The sequence below is a fragment of the Oncorhynchus tshawytscha genome, linkage group LG09, assembly GCF_018296145.1.
Source record: "Oncorhynchus tshawytscha isolate Ot180627B linkage group LG09, Otsh_v2.0, whole genome shotgun sequence".
NCBI classification, from domain to species: Eukaryota; Metazoa; Chordata; class Actinopteri; order Salmoniformes; family Salmonidae; genus Oncorhynchus; species Oncorhynchus tshawytscha.
In genome coordinates, this window is record NC_056437.1 from 85,353,053 (window position 1) to 85,373,052 (window position 20,000).

At 45.5% G+C, this 20,000-nt stretch overlaps 1 protein-coding gene across 2 annotated transcripts in view; it reads left to right on the forward strand.

The window, feature by feature from the left end:
• The first annotated feature begins 15,551 nt into the window (after positions 1–15,551).
• The window catches only part of LOC112259264 (speckle-type POZ protein), a 74,217-nt gene continuing 69,768 nt past the window's right edge, over positions 15,552–20,000 (forward strand). For both annotated transcript variants that reach the window (XM_042327833.1, XM_042327832.1), the window contains exon 1: positions 15,552–15,711. The gene's annotated coding sequence lies outside the window, so the exon portion shown is untranslated. The remainder of the gene's footprint in view (positions 15,712–20,000) is intronic.

The following is a 20,000-nucleotide window of genomic DNA, read 5'->3' on the forward strand; positions in this document are numbered from 1 at the left end:
TTCTTATCGGTGTAAACGGAACCCCCCTCCCCAAACATGGCAGTTTAAACGTTAAGAAAAAATGTCCATTTAGCACATCCCTAAATAAAACATTACTCTAATGTTGGCCTCATCCAATTCTGGTCAGAGTAATTGTTTGATATTGTCTTTTGTGAGGCATTTTGTCTTCAACTCTTCAACTCTAATCTACATTCTTCTGTATGCTGTGCTGTGCTTCTCTCACACATTGCCAATGTATCTCTCATCTTTCATTATGTCTGCTTACTATTGCTTTTCAGTGTACAGATACTCTACCTCTTTTTGCTTGGCAGCCTTTCATTTGGATTCTCGCTCTCTCATTCTTTTCCCCTCTTATTTTCTCTCTCTCCTCCATTGCTCCCTCTCCTCCATTGCTCTATACCTCTCTCCATGGCAGGGGATGTCAGACCCCTGCAGTCCACCGCTAAAGCATCTCATGCGATCTGTAACGTCTTAGATCTCACGGCATCCATGCACTGAGCCACGACAACAAAGTGTGTGGATGTTGCGGCACAATAAAGAAACGTGTGTGTGTGTGTGCTCAAAAACCTTTAATTTGGCAATGTGAGGTTGTCAGCATTTGTGGGAGAAACTCTTAATAAGAGATCGAAGAGCTTGTCCTCTCTCTGCTTGTTCCTGTTTGGCTTTTTCCTAGTGTGTCCTTTCCTTTCTTCTCTGTAGTTTGATAGAGCAGTATTTTTATCAGTTGATATTTAACCCTGCAGCTCCAGACAGTTAGACATATCTCCAGTCTCATTCTCCCAGACATGCTCCCTATGGTCAGGAAAGGGTGGAGGCTGGTCAATTAATCAACATTCTATTACAGGACCCCTCCATCTTCATAAATCCACTCACCAGCTATCTATAGGCTATGCACAACCCACTACTATAGGCTTTATACAACCCACTGTCACTTTACCTGTCTCATCACTCACTAAAACTGCTGCTGGGATCACTAGCAAGAACATGTGTTGTTGCTCAAGTTGATGATATTGAAGGCCATGGAATGGGGTTACATTCCCCCCTAACTTTGGGGGTAGCACCCTGACTTTTGGGGTAGCAGCCTAACTCAACAAGTTACAGTGTAATTGATCCAAGCTTCTTGGGGGCAGCTATGGAGGCAGACAGCCCTTTGAATATGCCCCACTGTCATCTCCTTGGACACCTCAGGGTCCTGATGACAGGGAATGACACTCATCTTGTCTCTCTCTGTCCCTCGCTCCTCTGACGGTGTGTGTGTGTGGGCTGTGTCCTCGCACCCCTTGTCCGTTTGCTCTCCTCGCCCCTCGACTGATCAAAGCCCCTTTGAGGGTCCTGAGTGGTTCTGAGCTAATAGCCGGTAGTGATCTGATGTATGTGTGCGTCTTCTCAGTGATTAGACACCCAATGACAGACTGAGCCAGCCCTGCCTACCGTTTTTATCCTTTAAATGGGCAATCTGCAGTTGCGGCATCCATTTCTTAAACCTATGAATGATAAGTGAGTTATATTCTTGAAGAATATAACTTAGAAATGCCTCATGAGCTTAGTTCTACTGTCATACCCCATCAGAACCCAAAATATAACCTTGTTTTACTCCACTGTTTGTAAACTAAGTGTAAACAAATACTATATAGCCTCAAAACATCATTCAAACTTACATTATGTCAGTCCTTGCATTCATAGCTCTGCCTATGAATTTCATAGTGGTTACATTTCTCCTGCCCCATCCCTTAACTGCAGATTGCCCCTTTTAATGTTGCACCTTCCCCAGCAGCCGACTCAATTATCAGTGATTAAGTTAGTGTCAGTCTTTAGCGCTGAGCCGTACCTCTCCTCCCCGCCATGTGGCACAGAGGCCCCGAACAGAGCTACTGATCCCAAGTCAGTGCTGTGGAGGGACGTACAGTATGTAGACAGCTCTAAGTATAACCCCTGTCCTCAACTCTGATCCCCAGACAACAAGGTGACAGCGTACTGAAAGTTGGCAACACCCCCAAAGCCTTAACCTCAGTGAGGAGGAAGAGGCGTTGCATTACATTATAGGATAAATGTATAAAGCCTTAACCTCAGTGAGGAGGAAGAGGCATTGCATTACATTATAGGATAAATATATAAAGCTATCCTGGTGCTTAGGTTCTTATCCAAGCTGAGATGACCCTGTTTTCAGAAGGAGAAACAAGGACAGGGCCTTACACTGCAGAATGATATTAGTGATTCTTATTATTCCAGTTAGATTTTGAACTTGCAGGGGGTTACCGAAGATAGCATGGAGATATATAAGATCTGAGCCCTTGTCGTTCAGTCCTCACCCCCTCTCCACCAGCCTCTCTCTAGAGTAGAGGACTGGCCTTGGTGGTGGCACAGGCGTGGGTGTGTGGATTATTGTGAGGCGTCTCGTAAAAAAAACAACTCTTGGCTCCAAGGTCACGTCTCTTCTCTGCCTCATCCCCCTAATCCTGGCCTGTAAATAAATATCTAACACCCCCCACACTAACACCATAATACCTCCCCTTAGCTACACACACCCCTCTCTGTTCTGCCCAGAAGACTGCGGAAGGCACACCTCGCATGTCTTTGCCTGTAGCGTTTTTGACAAGTGAATAAACATCAACTGCTTCATTGCCCACCTGCCTCCCAGCCTATACCTAACGCATAATGATCCCCTCTCTTCCAACTCTATCTTATCTGCCCCTCACTTGTCCTACACCCTCCCTCTAACTCTACCGTATCTCACAGGCTAAGTGGAAGCCGACCCTTGTAGGCTGGTTATGGATCCCCACAATCACTGGGCTATTACCTCTACCCTGTCATTACATATAGACTAAAGACTAGAAGTGGGTCTTATCTATCTATAGAAAACCTAGCTAAATGCTCTCTCCTTAGGCTCTGAGTCCTCTCAGGGGACAGACAGACGGGTGTGGGTTGGACAGGTAGGGAGTTCTCAGTTTGGATTTAAATGTATACACCTCTGAATTAGGATGCAAATACCTTTTGCAGATTTGGTGGGCGTAGCTCTCTCCTGGTTTGGGGCCCCAAACACGATCTCCCTCCCTCCCTGTGTTGTCCAGTGAGCAGCAGCAGTGATCAGTAAGGAGAGCTGGTAATCTGCCGTAGCCTAAGCGCTCTCTGGCTCTGCTCTCCTTGAAGAAGATTGATGGCCCTCCTGGAAAGGCTGCTATTGTGGATGGGCAGAGAAAAAGAGGGGAGGGAGGAAATGGATTAAGAATGGGAAATTTGAAGGAGAGTGATAGTGGGAAAAGTAGATAAAAAGAGATGGTGCTTGAGAGGTTAGGAGATGAATGGGGGACGAGTTGGAGTTGATAAAATTATGTGATGGGGTCAGGGGGGCTGTGTTTATCTGAATGTGTGTTTGTGTAAACATGACCAGAGATTAGGCTTGGACTCATCAGTCCTCACCCATTATCTGACTCTCACACACGCAGTACTCGCGCGCACACACAATTGTCTGTCAGTTTAATCCATTTGAATTAAATCAATTTTTGACGGCATCCCTTTTGATTTAAGCAAAACTTTCCATTGATGTTTGCCCATGGAAGAAGTGGCCAGGAAGTGACTTTTTGGACCTAATTGCCAAAACATTCAGGAGATAAAGGTGCTCAAAGTTCATCCACTGTATACCATACCATGAGACATTCATGTCTTCATCACTGGGAAAATATAAACTGTTGAGTTGAAATGATATCAAAAGCAGGGTTGTCAAACTATTTGATAATTTCTTCCCAAAAAATGTTATAATAAAAAAACGTTTTTACTAATTAGCATAAATGAGGAAACTCAGATTTTTTGTTGTTGATATGGGTGTATATTGTAGCTTCGACCCAACTTCACATCTTCTGCGTGTGTTGTGCCCGCTATCTGTTGAGACACAACATGCTCTTGAATGGTGGACTTAAAATTAGTGCATTTATCTTAAGATGGTTAGGTGAGACAATACATCATAATTGTATTGAGTACATTTCCCTCAACACATTTCTTCCAGATGTTTTTGAAAGATGGGCAGGGATTCCGCTGCCCTGACTTTAGGGGGAAGCTTGTTCCACCAAGTTGCAGGAGTTTGATGGCAGAAGCTGGTAGCCCAGCCAAAAGAGTTGCAGTAGTCTAGACGTGCCTGGATTAGGACCTGCGCCGCTTCCTGTGTGCAGAAAGGTTGTACTCTGAAGAGAGTGAACCTGCAGGAGCGAGTCACTGCTTTGATTTTTGCAGAGAATGACAGTGTTGTCCAGGGTCACGTCAAGGTTCTTTGCACTCTGGGAGGGGGGCACCTTTGAGTTGTCAACTGTGATGGAGAGGTCTTGGAGCGGGCAGGCCTTCCCTGGGAGGAAGAGCAGCTGTGTTTTGTTGAGCTTGAGGTGGTGGGCCGACATCCAAGCTGAGATATGCCAGGCACGCAGAGATGCGTGTCTCCACCTGACTGTCAGAAGAGGGGGAAGGAGATAAAGTGGAGTGTCATTTGCATAGCAATGATAGGAAGACCATGAAAGGATATGACAGAGCAGAATGACTTAGTGTAAAGAGGAGCAGGCCTAGAACTGAGCCCTGGGTGACACGAGTAGTGAGAGTACGTGGTGCAGACACCGAGTCAGCTTTGGCAGAGTGGAGAGCAGTCTCGGATGAGTGACACGACTCGAAGCCTAACTGGTTAGGATCAACAAGATTGTTCTGAGAGTGATAACGAGAGAGTTACAGCACGCTCAAGTGTTTTGTATAGAAAAGAAGGGATACTGGTCTGTAGTTGTTGATGTCAGAGGGATGAAGTGTTGGTTTCTTAAGGAGAGGCAAACTTGAAGTTAGAGGGGACGCAGCCAGTGGTCAGGGATGAGTTGAGGCAAGTGAGGAATGGGAGAAGGTCTGTAGAGATGGTCTGGAGTAGGTGATGGGGTCAAGTGGACAGGTTGTTGGGTAGCCAGCCTTCATTAGTCACAGGCTTTCATCTAGAGAGAGAGGGGAGTAAGAGGTCAAGTAGTTCTGTGGGAGTTGTGTCCCCCGAAACATGACCTGCCGCACTGCTCACTTAACCCAGAAGCTAGCTGCAGCAATGTGTGCCTATGTGTTGGAGGAAAGACCGTCCAACTGACAACTGAGGTCAGCTTGCAGGTGCCCGGTCGGCCACAAGGAGTCGCTAGAGCATGACGAACCAAGGAAATCCCCCGGCCAAACCCTCCCCTAACCTGGACGACGCTGGGCCAATTATGCGCCCACCCCATGGGACTCCCGGTCACGGCCGGCTGTGACACAACCTGGGATAGAACTGGAGGCTGTAGTGGCGCCTTAGACCACTGCGTCACTCAGGAGGCCATATTGTATTGTTTTGACAATATCGCTATGTTAATTTTGCGCTAATTGGCTGTACCAAAACTACAGTATTTTTCCTTCATATATTATTGTTCTCCAACTTCTTTTTAAATAGCTTGATTAAAATGCATTTTCTCATGGCTCTCTGTTGTGCCTCTGCAGCAGACCATATGGTGAGCAATATGCTTGGAACATCGAGTTGTAATACATACAGAATCGTAACACGTATTGTATTGGCACCTAAGTATCGTGATAATATCGTATCGTGAGATTCCTGGCAATTCCCAGCCCTAGTATTAAGTAGCCACCGGACATAGTCAAGCGCTTGATGTGACCCCCTGGCCAGCTGCCGCTCTCTAAATGTTCCTTTTTTTCAAGTCTTAGGGGGTTTCAGCAGCGGTGAACCTGTGAGGAACAGTCCTTTTTTCTTTATTTTTCCCCGTATCATGGCTGACGTCTTTTAATGTCTATCCCCATCTCTCCCCGTCCCTTTCCGCCCTCTGCTTAATTTGTCTTCAATCCTTTCTAGTTTTGTTTTTATCCTCTCCTTGTCTAGTCTGCTGCCCCCTTCTTTCTTTTTCATCAGCCTGTAGTACATTAACCCATCTTTCATCCTGTCTCATCTCCCATTCTTCCTCACTTTGCTTTTTCTGATTTCCATTTGTTTTCTTCTTACACTTTTGTTTCCCCCCGTCTCTCTCAGCTCCATCCTCTTCCCCTCCCTCCCTCTCCCACATTCCCCTCCTCACCATCCAATCCCTGCTCTCTCAAGCTGCGGAGATGTAGGTTTGCTCTGCCATGGAGTCTTGACAGGATGGATGGCAGCGGGTGTCTGTGTTGTCATCTCATCTCCCCTCCCCTCTCCAACCTGACTAAACGATCAGGCTCACTTTTTATTTTATTTATTTTTTATTTATTTTACCTTTATTTAACCAGGTAGGCAAGTTGAGAACAAGTTCTCATTTACAATTGCGACCTGGCCAAGATAAAGCAAAGCAGTTCGACAGATACAACGACACAGAGTTACACATGGAGTAAAACAAACATACAGTCAATAATACAGTATAAACAAGTCTATATACAATGTGAGCAAATGAGGTGAGAAGGGAGGTAAAGGCAAAAAAGGCCATGGTGGCAAAGTAAATACAATATAGCAAGTAAAACACTGGAATGGTAGTTTTGCAATGGAAGAATGTGCAAAGTAGAAATAAAAATAATGGGGTGCAAAGGAGCAAAATAAATAAATAAATAAAAATTAAATACAGTTGGGAAAGAGGTAGTTGTTTGGGCTAAATTATAGGTGGGCTATGTACAGGTGCAGTAATCTGTGAGCTGCTCTGACAGTTGGTGCTTAAAGCTAGTGAGGGAGATAAGTGTTTCCAGTTTCAGAGATTTTTGTAGTTCGTTCCAGTCATTGGCAGCAGAGAACTGGAAGGAGAGGCGGCCAAAGAAAGAATTGGTTTTGGGGGTGACTAGAGAGATATACCTGCTGGAGCGTGTGCTACAGGTGGGAGATGCTATGGTGACCAGCGAGCTGAGATAAGGGGGACTTTACCTAGCAGGGTCTTGTAGATGACATGGAGCCAGTGGGTTTGGCGACGAGTATGAAGCGAGGGCCAGCCAACGAGAGCGTACAGGTCGCAATGGTGGGTAGTATATGGGGCTTTGGTGATAAAACGGATTGCACTGTGATAGACTGCATCCAATTTGTTGAGTAGGGTATTGGAGGCTATTTTGTAAATGACATCGCCAAAGTCGAGAGACTGGTAGGATGGTCAGTTTTACAAGGGTATGTTTGGCAGCATGAGTGAAGGATGCTTTGTTGCGAAATAGGAAGCCAATTCTAGATTTAACTTTGGATTGGAGATGTTTGATATGGGTCTGGAAGGAGAGTTTACAGTCTAACCAGACACCTAAGTATTTGTAGTTGTCCACGTATTCTAAGTCAGAGCCGTCCAGAGTAGTGATGTTGGACAGGCTGGTAGGTGCAGGTAGCGATCGGTTGAAGAGCATGCATTTAGTTTTACTTTTATTTAAGAGCAATTGGAGGCCACGGAAGGAGAGTTGTATGGCATTGAAGCTTGCCTGGAGGGTTGTTAACACAGTGTCCAAAGAAGGGCCGGAAGTATACAGAATGGTGTCGTCTGCGTAGAGGTGGATCAGGGATTCACCAGCAGCAAGAGCGACCTCATTGATGTATACAGAGAAGAGAGTCGGTCCAAGAATTGAACCCTGTGGCACCCCCATAGAGACTGCCAGAGGTCCGGACAGCAGACCCTCCGATTTGACACACTGAACTCTATCAGAGAAGTAGTTGGTGAACCAGGCGAGGCAATTATTTGAGAAACCAAGGCTGTCGAGTCTGCCGATGAGGATGTGGTGATTGACAGAGTCGAAAGCCTTGGCCAGATCAATGAATACGGCTGCACAGTAATGTTTCTTATCGATGGCGGTTAAGATATCGTTTAGGACCTTGAGCATGGCTGAGGTGCACCCATGACCAGCTCTGAAACCAGATTGCATAGCAGAGAAGGTATGGTGAGATTCGAAATGGTCGGTAATCTGTTTGTTGACTTGGCTTTCGAAGACCTTAGAAAGGCACGGTAGGATAGATATAGGTCTGTAGCAGTTTGGGTCAAGAGTGTCCCCCTTTGAAGAGGGGATGACCGCAGCTGCTTTCCAATCTTTGGGAATCTCAGACGACACGAAAGAGAGGTTGAACAGGCTAGTAATAGGGGTGGCAACAATTTCGGCAGATAATTTTAGAAAGAAAGGGTCCAGATTGTCTAGCCCGGCTGATTTGTAGGGGTTCAGATTTTGCAGCTCTTTCAGAACATCAGCTGAATGGATTTGGGAGAAGGAGAAATGGGGAAGGCTTGGGCGAGTTGCTGTTGGGGGTGCAGTGGTGTTGTCCGGGGTAGGAGTAGCCAGGTGGAAAGCATGGCCAGCCGTAGAAAAATGCTTATTGAAATTCTCAATTATGGTGGATTTATCAGTGGTGACAGTGTTTCCTATCTTCAGTGCAGTGGGCAGCTGGGAGGAGGTGTTCTTATTCTCCATGGACTTTACAGTGTCCCAGAACTTTTTTTGAGTTAGTGTTGCAGGAAGCAAATTTCTGCTTGAAAAAGCTAGCCTTGGCTTTTCTAACTGCCTGTGTATAATGGTTTCTAGCTTCCCTGAACAGCTGCATATCACGGGGGCTGTTCGATGCTAATGCAGAACGCCATAGGATGTTTTTGTGTTGGTTAAGGGCAGTCAGGTCTGGGGAGAACCAAGGGCTATATCTGTTCCTGGTTCTAAATTTCTTGAATGGGGCATGTTTATTTAAGATGGTTAGGAAGGCATTTAAAAAAAATATCCAGGCATCCTCTACTGACGGGATGAGATCAATATCCTTCCAGGATACCCCGGCCAGGTCGATTAGAAAGGCCTGCTCGCAGAAGTGTTTCAGGGAGCGTTTTACAGTGATGAGTGGAGGTCGTTTGACCGCTGACCCATTATGGATGCAGGCAATGAGGCAGTGATCGCTGAGATCTTGGTTGAAGACAGCAGAGGTGTATTTAGAGGGGAAGTTGGTTAGGATGATATCTATGAGGGTGCCCGTGTTTAAGGCTTTGGGGAGGTACCTGGTAGGTTCATTGATAATTTGTGTGAGATTGAGGGCATCAAGTTTAGATTGTAGGATGGCTGGGGTGTTAAGCATGTTCCAGTTTAGGTCACCTAGCAGCACGAACTCTGAAGATAGATGGGGGGCAATCAGTTCACATATGGTGTCCAGAGCACAGCTGGGGGCAGAGGGTGGTCTATAGCAGGTGGCAACGGTGAGAGACTTGTTTTTAGAGAGGTGGATTTTTAAAAGTAGAAGTTCAAATTGTTTGGGTACAGACCTGGATAGTAGGACAGAACTCTGCAGGCTATCTTTGCAGTAGATTGCAACACCGCCCCCTTTGGCAGTTCTATCTTGTCTGAAAATGTTGTAGTTTGGAATTAAAATTTCTGAATTTTTGGTGGTCTTCCTAAGCCAGGATTCAGACACAGCTAGAACATCCGGGTTGGCTGAGTATGCTAAAGCAGCTAAAGCAGCTCCACTCCTCCTTAGGGAGGAGGCTTCTAATGTTAACATGCATGAAACCAAGGCTATTACGGTCACAGAAGTCATCAAAAGAGAGCGCCTGGGGAATAGGAGTGGAGCTAGGCACTGCAGGGCCTGGATTCACCTCTACATCGCCAGAGGAACATAGGAGGAGTAGAATAAGGGTACGGCTAAAAGCTATGAGAATTGGTCGTCTAGAACGTCTGGAACATAGAGTAAAAGGAGGTTTCTGGGGGCGATAAAATAGCATCAAGGTATAATGTACAGACAAATGTATGGTAGGATGTGAATACAGTGGAGGTAAACCTAGGTATTGAGTGATGAAGAGAGAGATATTGTCTCTAGAAACATCATTGAAACCAGGAGATGTCATTGCATGTGTGGGTGGTGGAACTAATAGGTTGGATAAGGTATAGTGAGCAGGACTAGAGGCTCTACAGTGAAATAAGCCAATAAACACTAACCAGAACAGCAATGGACAAGACATATTGACATTAAGGAGAGGCATGCTTAGTCGAGTGATCAAAAGGGTCCGGTGAGTGGAGAGGTTGGTTGGTGATTTAGACAGCTAGCCAGGCCATCGGTAGCAAGCTAGCATAGGATGGAGGTCTGTTGTTAGCCACCTCTTGCGTTCTGTCAGTAGATTAGTGGGGTTCCGTGTGGTAGAGGGGATTAATCCAAATCACACAACAACAAAAATAAAAACAATAGATATAGTTATAGATGCCCAAGAAGAAAACATAATAATAATAAAAATAAATAAATTGTCCGATTGTCTATTCAGATAGCAGCCGGTAAGATAGCTAACGGTTAGCAGGCCGCAGATGGGCGTTCAGGTAACGTCGCGACGGAGGAGCCAGCCGGATCTCCTTCGGGTAGATAACGTCGGCAGTCCAGTTATGAAGGCCCGGTGGGGCTCCGCGTAGGCAGTAGAACGGGTCCGGATAGGTGACTGCAGCCCAGGAGTGATTGATGGAACTCAGGAGTGATTGACGGAGCTGGCTAGCTCCGGAATAATTGATGTTTGCTCCGGAATCGACGAAGGCCGATAGTCACACGGATAGCAGCTAGCTAGCTGTGAGATCCGGGTATGAATGTCCAGAGAGCAGTCGAAATCCAGGGACATGGAGAGAAATTGGTCCGGTATGTTCTGTTCCGTTCCGAGCCGCGCTGCGCCGTACAGAACTGGCGATAGATTTTCGAGCGAAAGGATAGCTGATGACCACAAACCGTGGTTAGCTGAATACTAACGATTTGCCAGTAAAGGAGCTAACTAGCTTCTGGATTAGCTTCTGGCTAGTTTCAGGCTAGCTTCTTGGAGTTTCTGGCTAGCTTCTTGGAGGATTACAGATTTGAGGTAAATAATACTTTTTTATAAATATAAATTGGTGAGGCGGGTTGCAGGAGAGTGTTTTGAAGATGAGTTGATGGAAAATAAAAATGAAATGTATGTGAACAGACAGACAGGCCAGGGCAGGGAGTGCAGAGGCAAGGAGGGTGGCAGGGCGAGGCCCCAGCGTTTACCCAACCTGATTACAGGATCAGGTCAGGTCAACCCTCATTTCCTGGAGTTCCAACTCATTACCACACCGCTGACCAACGCCTATCAGTCAGGGAGGGAGGGAAGGGAAGAGGAGGAAGAAGGTGGGAGAGAATGAGTACAGGTCAGAGAAAGGAGAAGAGGGGGTGAAGGAGGGATGGCCAGAAGAGATTGAGATGAGAGAAAGCAGAGTAAATGATCATAGGTCATAGACAGGGCGAGGAGGATAGCTGTTGCAGTGAGTCAAGGGGATTTTAGTGTCCGATTCAGACAGTAGAGGTAGTAGATCTAAGTAGCTGTTCTGCTGTTATGTAGGTCTGAAGGCTGGTTTAGCCAGATGACTTAAACTATACAGACCAACCAGGAAGGCTCTGCCCACCACAGGACCACTGAGACACACCCTCTTCACCTCACACAGTTGACTCATTATTTTGTACGTAGTCTGACACAATCACAGCATATTGTCAGACCTAAGTTTCTCTTAATCCCCATTTTGCCTGTTAAAACTGTGTTTGAACCAGGAGGCATTAGTTATTTTGGAGCCCAAAAATATCGACCGGACTCATGCTTCTGTTGTCAGGTTTTGAATACACATCTGCTTGTCCAGTCAATAAGAACACTCACATATTCATTGCAGGTGAGCTATTGATCAAGCCTCTGTCCCCCTGAGACACACACCTCTGAGAGTAGCACCGCCTCTCACATTCCGTGTTTGAATTTTGCCTCTATATTTTGCATCTGATTGACATTTGTGACTGGCTTGTGTAAACCTGAGGGTGTTAAGATGATTCCATTCATTCCTTCAGTCCACCTCTCTTCTCTCTGAGTTTCTGACCCAGGGGCTATGGCAGGGTCTGGATTAAAGAGAGGGGGGAGGAGTGTTCTTTATTCAGAACATGTCACAGAGAGACATTGTTAGTCAGAATGGTATTGCACTTGCTTCGCGTTGTGATTAAGGTTGGATTGGCTTTCTTCATGTTCTGAAGTTGGGCCTATTTGTTTTAGATTACTGCTCTGAAACAGTACTTTGTCTTACAAACCAGAAGAGCTTGAAGTGTCTCACATCTCAGCTATTGTCTTAGTACATGTCTGTAAATTATATATTGAAGCCTAATATGACTATGTATTTTAAAGGGACCATACAACCTGATGAAGTTTATCTCTTGTTCAGTTATGTGGGAGTCTCTGTCCCCCTGAAGTGCTAGTGTTTATTACTAAACATTAGGGATGCACCGATATGACATTGTTGGCCGATACTGATATCCAATATTTTCATCGTCAAAAAAAAAACTATACTGAAAACACATTTTGGGGAATATTCAGAGGTGGCAACTTTCCATGGCAGTTGATATTAATGCCATTTAAATGTAGATGTTTTTTGCATTGGATATGTTTACCATATCATATGGAGACAGAAACAGAAACCTTTTATCTTATCATAAGTAGACATAATTGCGAATGATTAAATCCTTCCAATAGAAATAAAAAAAACAATTTAGTTACAAATTGAATTTTAATTAAATGAGTTGACTCTTCACATGGGATAATTTCACTGAACAACAAAAGTGAATATTGAATGATCCCCAATGATCCATCACTTCTCCCAAAAACATTTTCAACATACATCTGTAAAATGATAGTCTAGAAACTAAAGCTTTGGTTGTCTTCCTCTTAGGCGTCCATGTCTGGACCTTCTCAATGTCCACCTCTTGAACATCAGCCTCTGAGGCCTCACCTTCACTGTCACTTTCCAACCTCGTTGAGGATGGCTTATTGTCAGGCTCAAAAAGCCTCAAATTTGCCCAGATGGCCACCAATTTTTCACCCCTTGTATTGGTCAGCCTGTGGCATGCTTTGGTGTGTGTTCCCAAACAAGGACCAGTTGCCCTCTGAGGCGGTTGATGTTGGTGGGATTTGGAGGATGATGGAGGCAACAGGGGAAAGAGCCTCAGATCCACTAAGTCCCTTCCACCAGGTGGCTGATGAAATATGTTGGCACGACTGCCATATTGCGTCTCCATCTCAAAGCCCTTGCTTGGAAGTGTACTTCGCCAGACTGTCTAGAACCTTGCCCTCATCCAGGCCAAGGTGGCGAGACACTAGTGATGACACCATGGCCTTGTTGATCTCTGCACCAGACAGGATACTCTTGCCAGCATACTTGGGGTCCAACATGTACGCTGCGGCGTGTATGGGCTTCAGGGAGTCTTCACGCTACAGTTTCCTCTGCTTGGAGCAACAGTGAAGTGGGAAGGGCAGTACGGATATCTTCTCTTACATCTGCAAGCAGAGTCTGAACATAAAACGGAATGGCACTGTCTCCCTCAATCCGTGCAATGGCTACTGCTATAGATTTCAGGAGTTTCAGGCTGCTTACCACTCAGTCCCAAAATACATCTTCCAGGAGGATGCTCTTGATGGGGCTGTCCATATCGGAAGACATGGCCATTTCTTGGAGAGACTCCTTCCCCTCCAGGAGACTGTCAAACATGATGACAACACCACCCCAATGGGTGTTGCTGTGTGGCTTCAATGTGGTGCTCTTATTCTTCTCACTTTGCTTGGTGAGGTAGATTGCTGCTATAACTTGATGACCCTTCACATACCTAACCATTTTCTTGGCTCTCTTGTAGAGTGTATCCATTGTTTTCAGTGCCATGATGTCTTCGAGGAGCAGATTCAATGCATGAGCAGCATAGCCAATGGGTGTGATGTGAGGCTAGGACTCTTCCAATTTAAACCAAGCTGCCTTCATGTTTGCAGCATTGTCTGTCACCAGCGCAAATACCTTCTGTGGTCCAAGGTCATTGATGACGGCCTTCAACTCATCTGCAATGTAGAGACCGGTGAGTTATGTTGAAAATGTTTTTGGGAGATGTGATGGCTCATTGGGGATCAACCAGGATTTCATCATACATGTCAAGCAGTTAAGTTTCTGATCTGTCTGTCCGATGCCTCTCTTCCTCGGTGTTCACTGTCACTGTGTCTGTTTCCATCTTGTCCAGCTGTGTATGTAACATTTCACGTAAACCCTGTTCCTTGTCTGCATCGAAGTAGCGGTACTTGTACCTATCATCGAGTTTGATGGCAACACAGTAAAGAGGCTCAGAGAGAATGCCACTGAATTGCTTGTTCACAGCCGCGAGGACTTTTGTAAGTTTTAAGCCCCCGGTCTGTTGGCAGTTTTGTTGAGCAGGCGTTTCAATTTTTTTTATTTTATTTTACCTTTATTTTACTAGGCTAGTCAGTTAAGAACAAATTCTTATTTTGAATGACGGCCTAGGAACAGTGGGTTAACTGCCTGTTCAGGGGCAGAACGACAGATTTGTACCTTGTCAGCTCGGGGATTCGAACTTGCAACATTTCGGTTACTAGTCCAACACTCTAACCACTAGGCTCCCCTGCCATGACAGAGGGTATCCCGTCTGCTGCAGACACAGTTGATTAGCTTATTTCTCCAGTCAGTTGTTAGAGCGCTAGGACTGTGTTCATGTTTCAAACATGTTCTCTAATGCTATTGAAATGGCTGCAGCGGTATGAGAACCAGCACATTCTTCAGCATGCAATACCACTTTCCTCAGTATGGAATCCTTGTCGACCCACTGTGCTGTCATACTCAGCATGCTAATCGGGCTGACATCGCTGGTCTAAATGTCAGTCGGGAAGCTAATAGCAGTGAGATCATAGATGTACGTTTCGACGAAAGCCAACATCATCCACAACAGAGAAGGGTTGATTGTCAAGGGCAATGAATTCCTTTATCTTGGCGTTAATGGATTTTGCCTTTGAATTGTCTCGCTGAAATTTTCTTACTCTTTCAAATGACTGCTGGACTTGAACTTGTTTAGTTGTTGGAAGTGGGCACTTAGTATTTTAATGCTTTTGTTCTGTGTAGCGCTGTATTTTTCATGGCGTCATTACGTCATCTACCTACGTTATATAGGTCATTACGCCATCTACCTACGTTATATAGGTATGCACGTCATCTACCTACGTTCTATAGGTATGCACGTCAGCTTTAACATAGGTTTTGCATATTGGCGCAAGATATCGTGCCGATGTTGGCATTTTTTACTAATATAGGCCTTTTCTGAAATGCTCACCGATTTATTGTGCATCCCTACTAGACATAATGAAGTGTTTTAATTATTCTGTTTGGCATCGGTCTGGTTTCACCTCAAATCAGACACCGCACTAAATGAATCCCGCTCCTCCATGGGGGAGACAGAGCCACCTCAGCCATGTCGACAGGGAGAGGGAAGGAGACGAACAGACTTCTCCTCCACCATAGACTGGAACTGTTCAGCCAGGGAGAGAGAGGCCAGACAGACAGCACTGTTATTGGAGTCTCACTGAGATGGCCTTCTGATTGAACTACTGGGGCCCTACCTTGTACTGTCTGGCTGGACTTTCCTAACTAAACCTACACTACACATTCCCAAAGTATTATTGTGTGCGTACACGTTAAGTAGGTACCTGAGTCCGTTCAGATACAAACAAACAAACTGCTGACTATGTGTCTTGCGTCAAGGTTTTTTGTAATGGTTGTTTTTCACAATGAACTCACACTCCTCTCAATCTCTTGTTTGTGTTCTCCTTCTCTGCAGCCGGACAGGAGGCCCAGGCAAACAGAGGGACACAGCCAGAGACGCAGACAGACAGACGTACAGATAGAGTACTGCTCCCAGACTGACAGACAGAGGGCCCAGCTGGCCCAGCCATGGCATCAGCCAGCAGCACAGATGTTTGAGGGACTTTGATCTGGGTGAGTACCACCTGGGTTGGAGGTAAAGGGGGGGGAGGGTGTACCAACATAGGGAAGATGGGTGATTTTGGGTGGGGCAGTGACTGGTGGCTGGTTTGAAGAGACTTGAGGGAAATGTTGAGAGAGAGAAAAATAACTAGGAGTGGGAGAATTTTGTTGACAGAGAGGAAGAAGGTTACTTTTAGATGGGAGGAGGTGTGAGATTTAGGGTTTGAATAAATGAATGACGCAAAGAAATGAAAGGAGAGGAAAGAGGGTGGATGCAAAGACAGCAGAATTCGATGTAGGTGGCAGCATTGAATCATTCAATATATGATTCAGATGTCTGTCTTCAAAAAGCTAAAGTAACACTTAATTTCTAATAAAGGACTTACAGGTGTGAAAGGGGAATAATTATCAGTGTTGGTGTGAGAGATGAGGGAGGGGAGGATATTGTAACTGTAAATGACCGGTGACAGAACTGTAAACTGGAGAGAACGGAGGATTTTTATGAAATAAAGTGTTTGTAGACGTTCTAGTAAACTTAACAAATCGTTAAATATGATCTGAAACAACCGTCTAGATGGAACAAAAGGTGAACAGAATCCGTTATGTAGAAATTGACCATCGCCCACACGGTATTTCTCAGATTAAATTACAAGTATGTATGTTAAAATAGTTCTGTGTGCTTATTGTGTGTGAAGGCCCTCATGCAGGCTGGTGTATGTATGAGTGATGTGCGGGGCTGACCCTGCAGTGAGAGCCCTTAGCAGTGATCAGAGACCAGTGTCTCTTTATGGAGAGTTCAGGGTTTTAGAGGACCTGTCACTGGGTTTCTCTCATCTCCCAGTCCCCTTCCACCTCACCTCACCCGCTCCTCGGTCAGTGGCTCCATCCCCTGTCCCCCTCCCTCACGGCTGCTCCAGGTTTTGACGCCACTTAATTGATGCCACTTAAGATCATTGAGTGTGTTTTTAAATTTTTGTATTTTATTTGTATTTTTTTATATTCAGTGGATTTGCTATGCTCTGCTATATGCTTGCTGGTTTCACCACGCCTGACTGGCCCAGCGTCGCTCACCTGACCTGTCACTCACCCTTGGCTGGCCTGCCAGCCGGCTGGCAGTGGATCGGTCCACTCACAATTAGTTAAGACACTGCATTACACACACTTTAATGAGAACAACTATTGTGATCTATGTGAGAGAAACAACTCATGCAAGACTAAAAATCTATGGTGGATGAAACCTCAAATCGCTTCATATAGACTTTATCCAAGCTGTTATTGATTGGTATACTTTATTTAAGCAATAAGGCCAGAGGGGGTGTGGTATATGACCAAAATGCTTAACCACGACGCAAAGCGGAGTGCCTGGACAGAGCCCGTAGCCGTGGTATATTGGCCATATACCACAAACCCCAGAGGTGTCTTATTGCTATTATAAACTGGTTACCAACGTAATTAGAGCAGTAAAAACAAATGTTTTTATGAACTGGGTGGTTTGATTGGTTGAAAGCCATGTTATGTCAGACCATATACCACGGGTATGACAAAACATTTAGTTTTACTGCTCTAATAATGTTGGTAACCAGTTTATAATAGCAATAAGGCTTCTCTGGGGTTTGTGGTATATGGCCAATATACCACGGCTAAGGGCTGTGTCCAGGCACTCCAAGTTGTGTCGTGCTTAATCACAGCCCTTAGCCGTGGTATATTGGCCATATACCACACCGCATCAGGCCTTATTGCTTAATTATACCATGGCATTGTTAAATACTTGTTTCTGATTGGCTTGACGGGCATTCTAGAGTTCATTATTTCTCTAAAACGCATGGTATGTTTGCACGGTAGAATTCAATATAGTTAATTCTTACATGTTCTATGTTTGAGCTGCTTTTGAAAGCAAAGGTCATATTGAAAACATTATTAGCATTGTTCTATTGGATTTTTTATAATAGCATGCTAGGACTGATGGTTTAGTTCGCTAAACAAGCAAGTATGTTTGTTTTGGTTACCAAGGCAACTACTGTAGCTATCTAGTAAACCTATCTAGCTACTTCAGTGGATGTTGAATGCATTTCTAGGGTCATGTTAAATTATAGCTGTGGTATTAAATGGATAATCAACTGGGGGCTCTATGCGTTCTCTGGAAAATAATGCAACTCTGTGGAAAGTCAGTTCCACTCTGCTAGCGCGTCGTGGAACACAATTTCCATGTCTATTTTTTTTTTTACCTCTATTTCTCCCCAATTTCGTGGTATTCAATTGGTAGTTAGTCTTGTCTCATCGCTGTAACTCCCGTACGGACTCGGGAGAGACGAAGGTCGAGAGCCGTGAGTCCTCTGAAACACGACCCAACCAAGCCGTACTGCTTCTTGACACAATGCCCACTTAATCCTGAAGTCAGCCGCACCAATGTGTCGGAGAAAACTCCCGGCCCGCCACAAGAGTCGCTAATGAGTGATGGGACAAGGACATCCCTGCCGGCCAAACCCTCCCCTAACCCGGACGACGCTGGGCCAATTGTGCGCCTCCCCATGGGTCTCCCGCTCGGCTGCGACAGAGCCTGGACTCGATCCCAGAATCCATGTGGCACAGTTAGTGCTGCGATGCAGTGCCTTAGACCACTGCGCCACTCGGGTGGCCTTTTTTATGATTATCGATAGAACGCATAGTCCCTCATTAATTATCCCTCACATGATTCGATCCTTTGAGACCACGCAACAACCTATCAGTGCTGGGAAAGGAATCCTCTTGTCTGATATATATATATCTAACCCAGTCATTACTCCAACCATATTGCAATTACTCACTAACACATATGCTAACAGACGTATGTGGCAGCTCAACGGCCATATGTGACAGTGCAGGTTTACATCTTAAAGGTCTTTTTACAGTAATTATTTTTGGACGTATTACCGCCCAGCGGCCAACTTTGATCAACTGTGCTCTACATTCACTGACTGGCATCACCTGTCGCTTGGCAACCTGGAAAGGTGTTTGATTCCTCTCCCTTTCTTTCACTCTCTTCTCTTTCAACTGGTTTCTGTCTCACATTCAGCCTCCTGGTTCTAATTCCAGTTGCTGCGGCAACCCTGCAGCTGTTCTGCCGATGGCTCCCCCAGTCTCACAGGCTGCTTGTGTGGAGTTGCTTAATGATTAGGTTTCATTTCTATTTCTCCTCCTGAAGGGCCACAATCCAACTGTGATCAGCTCCTCTACCACCCTGTCTGTCCCTCTTTCCTTCTTTCCTATCCTCACTTCTGCCTATTTTCCCAGCCACACCTTCCCTTATGCATCTACAGGTACTTGCTCTGTGATTGCCGTTGTTTACGTCTACCGGTTTGTGAATTGCCTCCTTTGAGTGGGGACTTTCTCCATCACTCTCTCCGCGTCATTGTCTGGTGTTGTCACCATGAGTCTGCGGGAACTGAATCAGTCTCGGTGGTGAGTTTGACTGGCCGGGGGGAGATTGGAATGTGCCAGATTCTAATGACCATTAGAGGGTGTTAATCTGTGAGAGGTGTGGCTGGGGGAAAGTTAACTCTGTCACAGACTGACAGGATGGACTGTAAGATTAAAGGGTCTGGCTGCTGAGAGTGATGGCTGGAGTATTATGTTGAGGATAAGCTGCAGTGAGGAGAATGGGTAATGTTAAACTAAACTGGTGTGCTCTGAGAAGCAGTGAGGAGAATGGGTAATGTTAAACTAAACTGGTGTGCTCTGAGAAGCAGTGAGGAGAATGGGTAATGTTAAACTAAACTGGTGTGCTCTGAGAAGCAGTGAGGAGAATGGGTAATGTTAAACTAAACTGGTGTGCTCTGAGAAGCAGTGAGGAGAATGGGTAATGTTAAACTAAACTGGTGTGCTCTGAGAAGCAGTGAGGACTTTTAAAATGTCACCCGGCACTGTGCGTGCATGTGCATCTGTGCACACCTAACACCTGAGCAGCCTTATCTGCCTGGCATTTCCAACCTCAGAGAATACTGCTGCAGCCGGCGCTATCTGATGACTCACCAAAAGGCCTCCCTGAGAGAACATATTGAGAGGCAGCGAGCACAGGTACACTTAACCTGAACTTGAATTAGGAAAGGTCAGACGGGGAGGGTGAGGTACGGGGTGGGGACAGCCACTTACAGCACTGTTATTGTTTGGATCTTATCTTAGACTCTGGCTTGGTGGATGTGATGCCAGGCAGCATTGCACAGCGCTCTGTGGCCAGGTAATACACTGATCCTGGATCAGATCAGAATGGATGTAAAGTCGACAACATGCCTCACTGAGATGTCCAAATGGTCTGGAATCAGGTT